Source organism: Poecilia formosa, unplaced genomic scaffold (genome assembly GCF_000485575.1).
Source record: "Poecilia formosa unplaced genomic scaffold, Poecilia_formosa-5.1.2 Scaffold13, whole genome shotgun sequence".
In the NCBI taxonomy this organism is placed as follows: Eukaryota; Metazoa; Chordata; class Actinopteri; order Cyprinodontiformes; family Poeciliidae; genus Poecilia; species Poecilia formosa.
In genome coordinates this window covers 736,687-754,899 of record NW_006799952.1, presented here as the reverse complement: position 1 = coordinate 754,899, position 18,213 = coordinate 736,687, and positions in this window count along the sequence as shown.

Sequence of the window (18,213 nt, the reverse complement as noted above, 5' to 3'; positions counted from 1 at the left end):
ACCCTGAGGTTTGCTTTTTGATTGATGACATGGGGACAGCTTAGATGTTCTGACAATGGCTGTGCCATGGTGTTTATCACTATTTAATGTTGTGATAATTGCTCCTCTTTTGGTAATTGTTGCTAAGTGACAGTGGTAGTACCATCCCCTGCTGGTTAATATGGTGTGCTACAGTATGGTAACTTCATCTGATAAATATTACAATCATTAAATTGTTTGGCTTTTTTTTTTTTTTTTTTTTTTTTAATGCGCCCATTGACTTAGATGTAAGCATTTTTAGGGTGATAGATAAAAGCAGATCCAAAACTAATTATATTGGTATTTTTAATATCCATCCTTGCAGAAAAGCATCGATAAATCTTTTCCACATCTTCCACAATGGAATGGTCTAGATTGACTTGCTTAAATGGGAAAGTCCAGATTTAAATGCATTTGGGAAAAAGCTAAAGGAGCTTTAAAATGATGTCCATAGATGTTCTCCTTGCAAATAATGAAAAATAATAACATCAGTCAACATGTGTATAGGTGATACACCCCAAAAGACTTGAGCTGTTATTTATTAATTTTTTTTCAGAAAAGGTACACAGTTTCGAGTTAGACAGAACACAAATATTCACAACCTTTTTTTTTTTTTAATTTTTGTTTATGCAAAAAACTTGTACTGCTTTCTTTAAGCTTCAAAATCGTGCTCTAATTTGCTTCAGCCTTTTAACACATTTTTATGTGGCAAAATGTAAACACGGCTGGAATGCATTCTTATTTGCATTCACAAGCTTCAGTTGTGAAACAATAAATGTTAATATTTTTATTACACATCTTTAGACATGTTAATTTTTCATTCTTGTGCTTCAGTCTTTTTTTTCCAGCTTTTATGATACAAAACTTAAAAGCCTTGGCATTGCTCATGTTTACAGTGTCAACATCATGTGAGGTACATTTGTGTACCTGTACCAGTAACTTTACTATCAGCTCCCTTGTATCATATATTTCTACAAGTGTCAGCCTGTGAAAGCGCTCTCTTAGAATTGGCTGACATAACTTGCAAAGGTCTCTGACCAAAGACGAGCCAACACTATACTTACACTTATTTATTAATGCAGACTCGCCCTGAACTGCACAGGAGGTCTTAAAGTGGTGTATTGACTTTTGCTGCAGAGAATTACACACTGTTATGGTAGACCAGTCTTGTTGTTTCATCTGTCAAAATGACTGATGGTTTTCTGATTTTTCCATTTTTAGGAGAAAAAAAAAGTTTGATGAAATCAACTGCTGTTCCACCGAATCCTTTTGATACTCAGTGTTGTCTTCTTCCCAAATTGTGCTTTCCTCATCACGGTTTCTGTTTTTCTTAAACTCCCCACTCTACAAATTTAGCTGTGTGGTTTTCATGTTTGTGAGCAGCAAGGTTGAATAGGGAAATGTTAGTCTGCCAAGGGCTGCGTACCGCCTTGGCAGCAGATCAGACAGTTGGAAACCTTGCAGTCTTTGCATCGCCCCTCTGAGCTCTCTTAAGCCTGCTTCATTTAGCTGTTCATCCGATGTGACTGCTATAGGCTCAACAGGCAAACGAAAGCCATGTCTTGAGTTGACAGCCGTAGATCTGTCCTCACCCTTCCATTTTCTGCTCCACGTGAACAGACAAACAACTGTAGCCCTGTGACCTAACTTATTCGAGCGATGAAAAGATGAAGGCGAGCATAGGGGTCAGAGTGAGGGGGAAATGTGAAAGGACCAGGATAGCTCTGTAGCCTGATCTTGCAAAGCTCTCCTGCACCCCTCAAGCTTGATTGATTGAAGCTTTGAGAGCGAAAGCCCCCATAATAGTTTTCAATCAAACCAAAGCCCTTCATTGACTAACACCTCTTTTAGATCATTCATCTTAGCTTTCGCCTTCTTTATCTCTGTTTGTCTCCTTCAGTTTATCACTGCAGTCCTCTTCATTGCAATGAGTCTTGATTTTCGTTAAGCAAATGACCAGACAGTTTTCAACGCCAGTGAGTTTACTTCAGATGTGTACACTGAAGCATGAACAGGACCTAAGGCAATGCCAAGTATTGATTTTGCCATGATTCTGATTAGAGGGCTTCTTGTTGAAATCAATATTGCATACCAGTGGCTCGCTTAGTATAGCTGATGCCCTAAAATGCAATTTCAAATTTACTTAATAATTATAGAAACTTTTGATTATTTTTGAATTAAAAGAAAACATTACTGCCTACAGTCGAAACCAGATATTTGTGCTGGATAAAAAGTTGTAACGGTTTCCCCTTACTGTGTTACTAAACTTATAATTTCGTGCCACTTAAGATTCCCCAAATTATTTATATTTTCCTACACTCCAAAGCTACTTGCTGGATTATTATTAACTTAGCTGAAGTCATGTGTAATTAATTATGGATATGCATTCAAAAGAGGCTTGTAAGAATAAGTGTACCCTTTGAAAATAACTTTCAGGCAGGTATTAAACATATTTTTAATTAAACCCACTTTTGTGTATTTAAAGCAATTTTCTGGTCAGATATAATATTCTAATATCAAAGCTGCAAGTGAGCTCTGGGGCAATTTCTAAGGGAGTCACTGCCGGCCTACAAACGTTGGCAAAGAAATATGGACACTTATTATTTTCTTCTTGGGGATTTGTGTCTATTTTTCATGGACATTTTATGTGTGTACATCTTTGTGTAACTGGCTCATGTGTGTTACTGGATCATGCAAATTTGTGGTCATTCATTGCATCAATGAAGTGTATGGTCCTCATCTGGCCAGTTATATAGAAATACAAGGGTAAACTTATTTGCAAATCCTAATTGTCAGGATTAGGACAACTAATGTCCTAATGTCCAATAACATTTATTCTACACATGAGGAAACAACACCGACTTATTTGGCAATCTAATTTCACTGGACAAATCTTATTACAGACACAGTTATTCTGGCCTTCAAAAAACATTTCCCATCACATTTTCAGAATTCAAATTGGCTTTTTAAGTGAGGTACTGACAGGAAGTGAAAGTTAACGTGACTCTTATTTGGAAATAAGGTTGCTTAATTGTACAAAAGGACCATCATTAATATTAACTAATGCTATTTTTCTCTGATTATGTTGGAATAAGAAAAATAGAGGTTTGCCATGCTGCTACGTTTCGAACCGTTGCACGGACTGAAATGCTATTTCACGGAGAATGGTTCCTTTAATCAACACTCTGACAGTAAATTACATTTACTGATTTATTTATTTTTTTTACATATTGCTATGAAGTAATGAAAACTGAGGAACAGTCCAACACTTCCTAATGCAGGTAAATATGAGCAACAACTACTCTAAATAGATGCTGATGAAAATTATATTCAGTACATGTTTGAACTTCATAAGGGAAGTCATTAGGTTGAAATATCCCTGATCACAGTTTTTAATGCTTATTAAATGTCTTTATATAAACTTTCTGGCCTTAATGCACAAAGTGCAAGTCCTTTTCGTGTTTTTACACTTCCATGGCAAAGTTCTAACCCCGATTACTCACGAGCACTGCCAATTTCAATTTATTATTAGGGTAAGTGAGTGTGTGCAGTTGAAACGCATTGTTTGAAATGCGCACCTGCTCATTCATTGACATGCGTGTGATCTGATGTTGACTGTTTGCCACAGCAGATTAGTCTGTAAATATTGTGGAGTGCTGGGGCTTGTCGTTCTAATCTCTGCCAATTGGTGCAGATGTGATTTGGCTGTTGACTCTCTGTTGCCACTCAGAGCTGCTGACACAATGGAATCTCTGACTGTGAACTCTCACCTTGATTAGCATGAGTAATTATAAATATGCGACTGCAAGCATAAAATCAGAGCAAAAGGAGGCCGTCTGGAGAGCTGCCGTCTCTCTCCTTGACACTGACTGGTCGGTAATTGCTTCTACCTCACGATCAATGAGCGCCCAGCGTTTAGCACTTGGTTGAATCAGCTTGTCTGGATTATCGTAGGAGATTTAGGGCAACTTTAAAACAAGTTTGTTTATTTTCTCACAAATCCTAATCAAGAATGTTGCAGACAGTTTGTAATATACACATCAAACCGCGAAGTCGTCTGTATTCCATTTAAAGCGACTGTGTCGGATGACAACCACCGCTGAGCAAAGGGTGCCCCCTTGATGCTGCCGACATATTAGCGTTTGCTCAATATGTCATGCTCTCCTCCTCCCTGACACCATTAAAGGCTCCAGTGTGTTTCTTTCGAGCTGCCTCGTTCACCTCTGCTTGTTTGAGTCAAGTATTTAGCATAGCTACCAGGGGGGAAAAACAACAACAACAACAACAAAACATGTTAGATTGTTACATCCTCCCCTATTAACTTTTACAAAACGGACTTATTATCTTGATTTGTTTTCTGGCTCGTTTCTGACTGCTGCTTCTCCAGAGTAGTGCAAATCTTTGAATAAATATTATCAAATAAAAGCAAGGGGTAATTGACAAATACTATAGCTATTCATTCATATTGTAGCACAGACTGACACTCCAGTCTTGAGTTTTCACTTTTCAGATTTTGATTTGTAAGGAATTTTGAGAACTAGTGAAGGTTTTCCTTCAGCGTCAGGGTTATGTGTTACTTTGTGTCTATCTGTAGCGTAAATTCGAAAAATATTTCAGAATTTTAAACTATTTCCAGAAAAATCAATGGCTTAAAAATATATTAAAAAATATATTGCATAAACTGAACATTTCTTGACTCCTTTGCCAATTGAGAGTCATTTCTTTGACTCTAGCAACTCTTTGTTGAAGTCCTGAAATCAGGTGGTGAAGCAGTAGCACCTATGTCTACCACTAAGGCAATTTACCAGTTTTGCTACTGATACTAGCTTGATCTTGGTCTCCCCATTCAACAGGCAGCTCTTTTTCTTTGGTTTGATTTGGGTCAGGCTATTATTGCCAAACAAATTAATTGGCTTTTGAAATTGTATGTTTTATTCTATTTTCTGCTGAGTTGCTTAACAAAACTTTGATTTTGTGTTAGCATGAACTGATAACACATGCTATTAAAAAAAAAAAGAAGAAGACTTGTTTCCTAAACTGTAATTGATATTTTCTGTGATTTAATATTCTTCCAGTAAGATGCCAGAGAAACAACAAGTGTTTATCATAGTATGGAGCATGGAGAACCAGAGCATGGCCTCTGCAGGACCTACTGCTGCACAGTGCTGGACATCTGGTGGAAAGAATGACAAATGTTGCTGTTCAAAAATATTTTCATCCAAAGAACCATTTTGAACCATGATGAGGAAACTAAATGCTGAGCCTCCAGTCAAACTTACAAAAGGTAAAAATGTTTAAAAAATTTAATCATGCAATATTTTTTTGCATGTAAAATCCCAAAACAGTGAAACTGTGCTGTTTTTACTAATATTATGAGAATTTCATACTATCCCATGTCCACTTGGTGAGTACAGCTGTTGTCATAAAGTGGTGGTTTAAAGCATGCACAGGACCTAATGTGCATGTTTTGTATGTGTCCCCACTCCTGCACACTTGATTCAAATGATTGTATTACCCTCTCAGCATGCTTTCACTTGCTCCAGAATTGTTTTTAGTCACCCATTCATTTGTATGGAGCAGCAGGGAAACACCTCAAATATTCAGGATGGTGGCCCTTGAGGACCACATTTTAGGACTTCTGGTTTACAGGTTCAAAATGAAAGGATGTATACAATGGATTCAGATGCAGAAATCTTTCATACTCACGACAAACAACCATAAATGATAAAAATTACAAACAAACAAACAAACAAACAAACAAACAAACAAAAAAAAAACAGGACTGCAACTGTAATTTCATCTTGGTATCTTTTCCTGTGTGTGATGAGGTCTTTTGGGAAAAAAGCACCAAAAGATCAGGAAAAAGCAGCGTAAGGATAGTTTTCTGCTACCTATTGCCTATGTCTGTGCTCAGCTCTGTGTTTGTAGGGCTGCAGCCTCATTTTTTTAAAAAGTAGATAGCTTATCAAATGACTAACAATACACCTTCAACTTCAAGGGTAAAAGTCACATTTAGTCTCTGCTATCAAGATAAATTCCACCCATCCATTTATCTATCAGTCTAAATCCAGCCAAGCTTTCAACAACATTTTATTCCATGTATTTTGATAGATCTCCTGTTGTTTCTTCTGGAATTTGCTCTGCTGGGTTTCCTGGGTTTCCTCAGCTGTAAACAGTCTATCTCCACTGCCTAGTGTGCTTACTCTGGGAAAGCAACCTGGAATATAAAATCTTCTCTGCCTTTTCTGTTGTGGTAATGTTTTGCACCATTATAATCCTTCCCTTGCCAAGCTGCCTAACGACCTTAATGCGGCTTGTTTTATTTAATGTGGCATGTTGATTATAGCAAAACACTGCAGTGTAAACACAACTCAAGTACATTGGAAAGTGAAAGGCATTGTATCCTGTTGTTAAGAAAAAGGACATTTTCAGAAGCTGTGAGACAGAAAGGGTTCTTCAAACTTTGAAAGTCATTTTTAATGGAGATAAAGTGTGAACAATTAATTTATTTATCTATTGATCTTATAGAGAAAATTAGTAAGTTAATTAATGATCATTACAGGGAAAAAGTCCATGGGATTTTAATCATTAAAAGATCATTTCTGCCTAACCAAGGGTTAACGCAGAAGCGGAGGGAGGGAAATGTCAATATTTAATAGTGTTGGCTCCTTAAAATTGATTGAACACAGAGGAGCACATAATTGTCTGTCTTTGACTCTTCTTCTACCCTCTCAGCCAAATCTGTCTTGTTCTTTTGCAAAAGCTGTGATGTTTTGTCACCGCTATTATCTGCAGTTTTTTTTTCTTTTTTGTATCTTCCACTCCTTTTGACCCCCATTTTTTTTTTTTTTTACCCTTTCGTGTTTGTTATTATCTGCCTTTAGATTCCATTATCACAGTGACAGAGAGGCGATTACACACAGGCCTGCTTCTTTTAATACAGATCCGACCTAATCTTTGATGGTTTTCATATGCCCGCCATCGCACCACCACAAGCTATTGTCTGGGCACTTTCACCCTGAGCTGTTGATTTCGCCAGCTGTAACGCCGTCTGTATTCAGCGCACTTTGCCATGGTGAGTATCAGTATTTGACACAACTAATAAGGCCTTTCATTTTGATGGAATTCACTCTTAGTCTGCCTGTGTTTTCTCTCAGTAAGACAGAGCTATTTTCCTTGCTTGTGGGTGGAGCTGAGAGACAGACTGCATCAAACGAAATCGCTGTAGCTGGCAGCCCCTGCCAGTGCTCTCTGACACTTTTCTTTCCCAAAGCTCATAAAATGTGCTGCTTGTAATGGTTACTGGTTTAGACTATGGGTAAAATAATTAATTTTCCAAAGGTATCAATTCCACGCCAGCTTCTGCTCGCGACACAATTAAATTAATCTGACAAGCAAACCTTTCAGAAGCAACTGGAGCCTGATTTTAATTGAACAGCAAGTCGGCTCTCATTTCCTGTAATTTGATTGCCACACTCTTGACTTGCATTCGATGCTCGCGCAAAACAAAACCAATGGGATAATCATTCCTGGTTTAACGCTGCTCTTATTTTGATCTTGAGAATGCGACTGATTTGCAGTGCGGGTAGGTGAGGCTGTCATTCTAAATCAGACTGAGTCACTGGAGCATCCCACATGGAGATGGGAAAAGCTCGAAAAGGACTTAATGGTTTTGTCTTTCCATACCTCACCACGCTTCTGCCTGAGTACAATTAGGTGTCCACTGCTGGCAGCATTCATTAATGTGAATGTTCCTTGAGCGAGCTGAGGCGAAAGCGTTTAGCTTTTTCAGCACACATTATGGATGTATAATGCTTTATTGTATGCTGTCAACCTGACCTCTTTTTGTCATCTGATTATGCTCTAGTTTTTTTGTTTTTTTTTTCCCCACCAGAAAAGTAAAGATAATTATGTGCTGAGTCATCCGCTTACGTTTTAACTAACCCTCCCTGCCACAGGCCTGAGGCCACAAAAACAAAATGTCAAAGTAATAATACCTGGCAACCAAAACCTTTTGATTAAAAATGAAATCTAAGTGTCCATACTATAGGTTTTTATTGCTTTAGCCATTGATTTTGATGTCTACATATTGTTGTTGCAATAAAAGGATAACTGTCCCTCTTGGCATTTACGGATTATTGTTGCTGCTGCTCTTCAAGACTCCATTGCTTTGCAATTTCCTTCCAGCATAGCAGCAACCACCAAAACAAGATGCGAAACATGAGACAAAATAAAACGCATTCACTCAGCAGTGTAAGGCAAGTTAAAACCTACAATCAGTGCTAAAAATTCAGCTCATGAAAAAGCCATAAAAGGACACTTTGGTAAAAAAAAAATACTTAGGTTTCTGAAAAAAGAAACCTAAGTTTATATTTCCTGCTCTGTTTTACAAAATACATAAAATAAAATAAAATAAAATATAAAATAAAATAAAATAAAATCTTGCTAAAGGCTTGGTAACTCTTCAAAATATATAGCCCCACAATTAAATGTAGCCTAACTGAATTGAAGAATAAATATTATCCACATGGCTGGCAGTGCAATTTTAAGTCTTGCCCGTTATCAAAAATCTGAAGTTCTTCAGTAAGATTTGTCCTGATTGTGTGTCCTCAGAAACAGTAAGAAACAACTTAAGTTTTTTTACCTACTAACCCTCCAACCTTCATTACTAAAATATATTGTTATGCATGGCAGAAATGCAAAGAAATTAGAAGTGTTTTGTGACAAATTTGAAGCTGCTGGACTAAAGCAGCAGCTGAGATTTTCATGTAAACAACAATGCACCTAAGAACACCTAAGTAAAAGACAATAATGTACGACATTGAGAAGCACAGTTGTGATTAATGTTGGGAAAGAGCAGGAGCTTCTTAAAGAGACAGAGGACAATTTCAAGGTGTTAAATACGGTTATGATGTGAAGAGAAGAATATTACTTTTCAGTGACACTTTATACAGGTGAATGTTTTGATTTAAAATGTGAATGTAAGAAAACCACACATTCTAGATTTTAGCTTTTGAGTTAATCACCCACATTATTAAAAAAATATCAACACACTTGATACTAATTACTAATTAATGATTAACTGTCTACTTTACATTAAATTTGTTAGAGGAAGCAGGTGATGTATTTAAGCCAACCAACCATTAAAAAAAAAGACCTTCAGAAAGTTTAACAAACTGCTTCTGAAGAGCACTTTAGTCTTTTGAACAGTGCTATTTACTAAAACAATATCCATAATGTTTGTGCTCCTTAGTTACCCATTAAACCTGCTGAAAATGAAATGGAAAACTGCCAGAACTGCCTGGAAACAAATGTTAGAACAATAATAAACTACATGTTTTTTGGGAATCTTTTCTTTCCATTTTTATTGCAAAGGAATGCAAAAATTTTTTTACATCGTGTCAGATAAGGAGCAGCCATTTTACTTTCATGCAAAAGAGCATTGCTAAGAGCTAAAAATAACAGTACGGAGGAATGAGAGAATGTGTCTGCTCTGTGTTGGATTCAGTAAAAGCTGTTAGTTGGGTACAATTGTCAGCTTTTCAGCATGTGCAGCCCACATGGAGAACATGCTGCACTGTAATTAATTTCACGTCGCTACACTTGGTGTCTCCCTGCTTACTTACAAATGGCTTACAAAGGCTGGGAAAGTGGGAGGTGACAGAAAATCGCATGAGTAAGCTAATTTAATGTAGGTTAGATGTCAGCACCCCCTTAATGATGGGATTCGTTCCCCCATCCCCTCTGTTGCTGTTATTTGGACAGCTTTCTTTTTATTTTTCTTTGATTCAGCATATTTCTCAAAACCTTTGAAGGTGTCACGATGTAGAAAAACCCTTTTATATCTGTTCGTCTTGCCTACTTAGTCTAAAGTGTAGTTCCAAATCAAAGATTGTGAAATAAGTGGAATTTTTAAGGTGGAAGGGTGGAGTGGGCATGCAAGAAAGAATGTGACGAGAGCTCATCTACCAGAAAATTGGAACATGCTTCCCTGCATGCAATCTGGTTTGCTTTACTTTCAAACATTAAGAAGAGGGTTTCCACATTTGCATACTCAGACTGAAGAGCTGCATATTTAATGTCTGCCCCTGACATCTCATATTTAATTGGAGGATAGCACAGTGAAGCAAGACCGAAAGGACAAGACCTTTTCAGGGTTATGTTAATTTTCCTAGCAGAAGAAGAATGTTTCTCCAGTGATGCAGAGTTTTTTGGCGTTCTGTTGTATGATCATTGATCTCAGTATTGACAAATAACTCACAAAGTTTTTACCAAAACATCTGCTGAGAATCGTTTAGATATCTCAAAGAATGTATGGATATTTCTTTGTTTTCTTACTTATGTTACTGTTGTGAGGGCTGCACAGTGGCGCAGTTGGTAGAGCTGTTGCCAGCAAGAAGGTTCTGGGTTCGATTCCTGGCCCCGGTCTTCTGCATGGAGTTTGCGTGTTCTCCCTGTGCATGTGTGGGTTTTCTCCGGGTACTCCGGCTTCCTCCCACAGTCCAAAAACATGACTGTTAGGTTAATTGGTCTGTCTAAATTGTCCCTAGGTGTGTGTGTGCATGGTTGTTTGTCCTGTCTGTCTCTGTGTTGCCCTGCGACAGACTGGCGACCTGTCCAGGGTGTACCCTGCCTCTCACCAAGAACGTTAGCCGGAGATAGGCACCAGCAGCCCTCCCGACCCCATTAGGGACAAGGGTGTAAAGAAAATGGATGGATGTTACTGTTGTGCTGTACAGTGCTGAGGGTAAAAGGTGCACTTTGGCATCTATACACTGAAACCACACAGTCGACATGGAATGAACGAGGGACGACTCCCCTTTGTACCGATCACCTCCTTTGAGGCATAAACATTTAAAAATGAAGGCAAACAAAGACAAAAACAAAAATTGTTTATTCTTGGAAAAACAGACACAAGGACTTTATTTACAAATAAGGCTAAGGCATACAACATTTTTCATTTTCATTTTATGAAAAAAAAAAAAAAGAGAAAAAAAAAAAAAAACAACATTTTTTTTAAAGAAAAGTCTAGCTTGACCTCACATGAAATATGCAGTTCTAGTTTTTCTTGCTGTTGTGTTATTGAGCAGTATGGAATCGATAATAGCATAATCAAAAACTTTAATAAACTAAACTGTAAAAAACCCAAAACTTTAAAAAACTAAAAATGTTCAGTAAAACAGGTTTCACTGAACATTTGAAAAAATGTTTCCACATGGAAACTTCAGCTCTTACCAACCACCTCTACCATGTACATATTTGTTCCTGTTATTTGTTCCTGTGCCAATGCAACTGCAACTCAAACATTACAACAATGACCGAACATTAACATTACTTGAGCTCGAGTAACATTTTGAAGGTGCTTCACTCTCTTCAGCATGCAAGTTGCTTGAATGAATACATAACTAGACTCGCATTTGATTAATTCAGTTGAATTATCTGATGACTTAGGGAACTTTACAAAGCGGTTCCGTTCAAATCTATCTAACTCATGTGATTCAATATGCCAGCTTATCTGGTCAAATGGTTGCAACAGATGCCAGAATGCTGCCTGCTCCAATAACTTCACTGCCTGATCCAAGTGCAGTTTTAGATTTATTAAAGGGAACAATGCAACAGCAGGAATATTTTATTTTGCACAGCAAGTCTGTTCTGACACTGCAACACTACCAGACCCACCATGCTGCTGGACAAGGGTATTTAAAAATCTAACAAATAAAACAAAATAAAATTAAAAAAAAAAAAAAAAAAAAACTCTGTGTGTCTCTCATTTTTTATACATGTAATTCTGTATAGATAGATAGGCTCTAGAAGAAATCCTGCACAGGCTCATTTTCCCTCCAGGTGATGATACTGCTTGTGGTCGCAGCCAAGCAAGGGTCATGACCACAGATTTTCAGTTGGTGCAACCCCAACAGGAGAGATGAGGATTGTGATAAAAGGGCACCCCAGAGCCCCAGCATGCTCTCTCTGCTGTTTGCAGGTGCACTGTTAGTGGGGCATCAACAGACACACACAGGTGACGAGAGGGGAGAGAGAGAGAGAGAGAGAGAGAGAGAGAGAGAGAGAGAGAGAGAGAGAGAGAATTAACACAAGAGAATAGGAGACTCCTTCAGTTAAAGCTGTTTATTGTTTTACTATTTTTGTTTTCAGCCTTGAATAATAATTTAATATTCATTTGACATTAGAAAAAGAAAGAAAAAAAACAGACTTTCAGGACTGTTCAAAGTAACAGATAAAACTCTTGCTACATTTAAGTCAGAAGCTATATTTCCGAAGCTATACAAACGTTGGCTTCATGGAATGCTGTACTGACTACTCAGATTCAACAAACCACAACAGCATATAGTTTGACTCCATGACCTGCTAAGCACTCACCAGCTGGAGCACACACAGTCAAAATCACACAGCCAACATTTGGCTTTTACAGCACATTAAGAAGAAAATGAGTTTTTGTCTTGAAGAATTATGGCAACAAATAAAGCATAATTGTTTTGAGGGCATTCTGAAATCCTAACAGTGGGAACAGGAACAGTGACTCCATGCAACTGCTTTTTTTTTCTTCTTTTATTTTGGTTGATATGACTATAAGAGTCCTCTATAAACTAGGCCCATTTGCTATTTATTTCCTTGAGCTCTGGCTTGCATTACATTGATGAACACATTGATAAACATACTTCTCCAAGTTGTTCCCAGTGGGACAAATATTATGGCTCATGATAATTTTAATAGTTCCCATGATAATATGCCACATGTGAAATTGCGACATCAGAGATAAGGCAAACCTCCCTTTGGGAACAATCTTCAGCATTTACTTTGACTCCAAGCGTAAAAACAAACAAACAAACAAACAACTTTGCTTTGTTCAGAGTAAGATAAATCACACTAAGGTACAAATTGTTCTATGAAGTACACAGCCAGTCAAAGCATGTCACATCACTTGTAATATTCTGGCTGAGGAAGTTTTCCTCTGCCCTATTTAAGATACGGATAAAAAATTGGTGCCATTAATATTTTATTATTTTGCCCTTGTCCAATATGTCTCCATGAACCTCAAGCACCCAGGGTATAATCAGTGAAGGTAGTGGGAATTACTCTCTGCTTCCCTCTGGCAGAAATGTTAGTATATTCCTCCTCCTGTGGGGGTCACTGTTACCACATCTGAGGCAATGAGCCCCATCCAACGGTCCCACTGCACTAATGAGTTATGGTGGCGGCTGCACAGAGACCACCAAATTTCTGCAACACTGAGCACATATCCTGACACATGGTCAGGATACACATACACAGCTCATAGAAGTGTAGAAGCATGCATGACAGTGAGTGTACAAGAGTCTCTTAAGACAAAATGTCAGCTTTGCTCTCACTTGTTCGAGAAACAAAAGGAAGACAACCAAGCAACTGGTCTGAAATAGCTGCAGTATTTAGCACATTCCAGAACATTAGCATTAAAGAAGAACCCCTGCTGGTGTAAGTGAGCTGTTCATGGTGGCTATAATGGACCTTTCCAGCCTGCGATGCTACTCAGACCTCTAAATAACTGCAGTACACGAGTGCTTTCGATGCTGGGATTGACATTTTAACACACTGATTTTGTAACAAAACATGCAATATTATCACACAATGTCAAGAAACAAACAGAGGTAAAAAAAAAAATAAATAAAATAATGAGGAAAAAAAATGCTCAGTGTTTTTTCCAGTTTGGGAGACAACCAATTTTGCCAGTGCTCGGAACGACACCACCTGCCAGGTCTTGTCTTGCACCCCCAGACACATTTCTCTGTTGTTGAGACTAGAGTTTGAAAGTGATTGTTGGGATTTTACAGGGACAAACAGACCACCACTGTAAATGTCCACCAATGTCAGCAAAAACCCAGGTTTGCTGTGTTCATTTTTGCATCGCTGCTGCTTCGCCTAGGATGCTGATAATGACAGCAGAACTGCAGTGATGGCAGGTAAGCAACAGGAATTTGGTTTCACAATTTTAGTCACTATTTTCAAGGAGCTAACATGAGCTGTTTGGTATATAACTGTTGCTACGCGGATGAGGCTTTCTGACGTGATTTTCTTAAATTGGAGTGCGCATTGTATCTGATGAAAGTGACCCCTAGATGCAAAGCGTAAGGCATGGACATGAATGTGGATCAAAGGACACTAGATGACAGTGCTGGAGATGCATATTACATAAGCTTTTCTTGACCTTGTGCAGCCATGCATGATTGCATCTTTCAGAATGAGTACTCTTCATGTCAAGGGTGTGAGACAAGGCCAATAGAGAATTTATTTAGTTTTTTATGTATTTCATTTAAACAACCAGGTGTCTTTATTATTTAACAATTACACATATTTGATAGAAGGCAGACAGCAGACCTTCAAGGTTATCAGGTGTTACAGGGGATCATAAAGGCTGACACTAAACAGCGAGAATAGCGTTAAAATAATGGGACTGATATGTGGAAATGAGAATTTTTGAATATCGTTTATTATTTAGTGCACGCTTTGTTGAAATAGCAACTTTTGGAGGATTCTGAAGCATCTCGGTTTCTAACTGACTATTATTCCCTGAGGAGAGCAACACAGACTAATGGGAGTACAGTGAAGATCATAAAGAGGGACTTTAAAGCCAAAGTGGCTTTAAACTTAATGGCTGAATGTTGGACGCTCAGGGTAAAACAAACATGGCTTGTCTTCACAAATAATCTACTGATGCTCCTGTTTGAAGCTTTCAGTGTGACTGCTTTCCATGCATATTACCAGATATTATGTCCAATACAGTAATCAAACGAATTAATTCAGTGTAGCAAACATTAAGCATTATATAAAATGCATAAACAGAACAGAGGATTTACTTGTGTGACTCTTGTGTAACTGAACTGGATTCTGCATCTAAAATTCTCCCTTGCTCATGCAGTATAATGCACCTTTACTTTTAGAATTGTATTTTTTTTTAAACTTGGGGGATACGGTATGTATATAATTCTTTTTTGAGAAGATGGACACTGCACCTTCAACCAATCAGTCAATCAAACAGCAGTCAACCCATCAATAATTTGTAGGCCCACAGTTTTCCTCCCTTCCTGATTTTATAAAATTGTTTTAGATCAGTGTGTTTGAGGTGTTGCCATATAGTGAGAGACAATGATTAGAATGTATTGACTTATCTTGCCTTGCTTTGCGTAGAAGCATTATAGAGTTAATTCTTCTACAGCATTAAAACTGTATAGATATGTTAATACGATTCAAGCAGGATGTTTGCACAGCATTAGAATTGCAATTGCTATTGCAAAACTGCCAGGGTCTAGTTCAAGGTTACAAAACAAGATTCGCTGTTGTGCTAAAAAGTCAGGTAATGGAATAAAAATGCAACTGATGGCTCGCAGTAAAGCTCTATGCAGAACAGGATTCAAAGAAGTCATGAGATCAAACTCAACTTTAGAGGAATAGCTTGATTTCTTTGAAGTGCGTTTGTATGAGGCAACTTTTTTTATAATCAGTAGTCTGCATTTGGCTTTCCACCAGTTTCAAGAAACATTCAGGTGAACCCGCAAAGAACCTCAGCTTCACTTCTATAAACATTATCAGCAGCAAAATTCATGAAAAAAAAGAAATCAAACCTTTCAATGTGTAAATTTATGTTTAGATGGACAACAGGTCTGTTAAATGTTCTTTAGCCACTATCATACTCCCTTTTGTGATACAGAAAGGCCAGGATCCCTTTGCATAAAAGCATCTGCTGAATCAAAAGTGTGCAAAACAAACCAGAATCTTTAAACTTTGCACAGCAAGGGTTCACTTCTCTGTGGCTCTCCCATCTTCTACAGCTCAGTTTTTTTCAAGACTAAATAAAAATGGGCTATGCAGTAACTCAACCAAACAAACTGATCAAGTCAGCTGCAATCCCACAACCAATCATTAGGTAAAATCACTGTTCTTGTCAAAGAAAACTGCTGCCTTTCAAGTGAACATAAAGTAGATTGAAATAGTTCTTTCATTCCTCCCCTCCCCCATCACTGAAGACTCTCTGAAGGCACTGTAAAGAAAAAAGAAGGATATAGTTACATGGGTGGCTAAAATACATGTAGCTTCAGATCTGGTTTACATTACTACTCGCATGCAATAACAGCTTTTCAACAGTTATTACATGAACAAACCTCCTGCTAAAGTAATGCTTCGTCTATGCTTAGCGCAATTTCTTTTCAATTTTAAACAGCACATAAAAGACATCAAATTCCAGAGATCCATATAGGAGCCTATATATGTTAAGTCTTGTCTGTGTGCACACAAAGCAAAAGTTATCCAGTTCAGACAAAAGACTGGCATATACAACCTAACAGAAAGCAGAAAAGAAAAATCTGCAACAGAATTCTAATCCAACCATTGCAACCAGTGCACAAAAAAACAAGGAGGTACCACGGCATCGATTTAGATTCAACACACATCTTTTTGAAGAACAAAATCTGTTCTTATTGTTACATTCCCACAGTACCAAGTAACTACCCCCTGTGCTATTGTGCCACAGTGAGATAACACCTATATATAAACCTAGATTGAATGTTCGCAGAATAGGGTGAGGGCAAGTAATTCACTGAGGTAATAAAGTAGACAGCTCCCATCACAGAATTGAATTAGGCTCACAACACAACTTCTGACTTATTGATACTCTGTTTCCTCCAGCTGCTTTTAAATGTGAACGGAACCACTTTCGAACAGCTGACTGGGTTACTTTGCATTAACCACTTCACTAGGTTTGATAATCTGCTGGTGCCTTTTGTTGCTGGCCTTTGCACTTTTCTCTGCAACAAAAAAATGTGTAATGTAGAATACCCTAAGTGCATTCCCCTGAAGTTAAAGGCCAACTTTTGCATTGAATACCAATACATTAAGTCATGGCAGCGATGCTGACAAAACAGAATATAATGCACTTAATTTCAACAGGCTGTCTCTTGGTATTGTATTTAAGTCAGATTTTGCTCAGGTCAATTTTAAAATGTCCTTTAGATGCCTTGTAAGGATCCATTTCTATGTATTAGGACCTCATTGACAATCTATTTATTCAAGTAATTTAGTCCAGTGAAAATTATAATAGAAAGCTGTAAATTATGATTTAGAGATTGAGAGATGCATTTCTCCAAATTTGATGACTATGACTCACAGTTAATAAAAACTTTGCAGTTAATGAAAAGTTGTTGTTTCTTATGCAATTTATTTATTGCATGGTATAAATAAAATCAATAAGAGCAGCATTTTAAATACAAGTATGTTATATTGTGACCAGCTCTTTATGGAATTATGATGGGTGAGGAACAAAATGTCCTTAATGAAGAAGTTCGCAGAGTGCTGTGTCCAAGCAATTAAAAGAAAAGTTGAGTGGAAGGAAAAAAAATGTGGCAAGAAATTCATGCAAACAAAATGGATAACTGACAATTTTGAAGCAAAGCTCATTTAAGCTTCTGGGGGTGAGATGTGTGTGTGTGTGTGTGTAGGTGTGTGTGTAGGTGTGTGTGTGTGCGTGTGTGTGTAGGTGTGTGTGTGTGTGTGTGTTTGTGTTCAAGAGACTCAAAGAAATTGGTTCAGGCCTCCATCTGCTGACAAGTTTTATAAAGGTTGTGATTTTATTTCTTGCAGGACCTGGCAGAGTACTATTGTGAGAAAGAAAAGACTTAGACACTCAGATGAGATAAAAGTTGGTAATAAACAACTTGGGCTTCCTTAGCTCCTCATCTGAGGAGATCTGCTGATGCAGTAACTCATTAATGCAACTTGATAAAGTTATTTAATGAGTACATAAGAACTGTCCCCAGAAGGTTTTGAGTGTATACCACGCAGTACATGAACATACTTTATGGTAGGCCAGGATTTCTATTTTAAGGTAATTTTATTGTTTTTTTGCATTATTCAAAATTTCTAAATAATTAAAGAAAAAGAACAAACAAACTGTATTTGTGGCTTTTATAAGCAGGAAACTATGATTGCTTAAACTAATTGAAATGGCTGCTTATATCAAAACAGAGTGATCATGGTTGGCATCTGGTGTTGAATGATGGAAATAAATTCATCTTTTGATGATATGAAAATGTATAAAAATGTTCTTTAATGCTTGTTTTTTTGTTTTTAACTGTGGGACACCAAGTAACTTGCAAAATGGTTGCGTTCAAAATTTAAATTTAAATAAAAGAAACATTTTACTGTCTATCT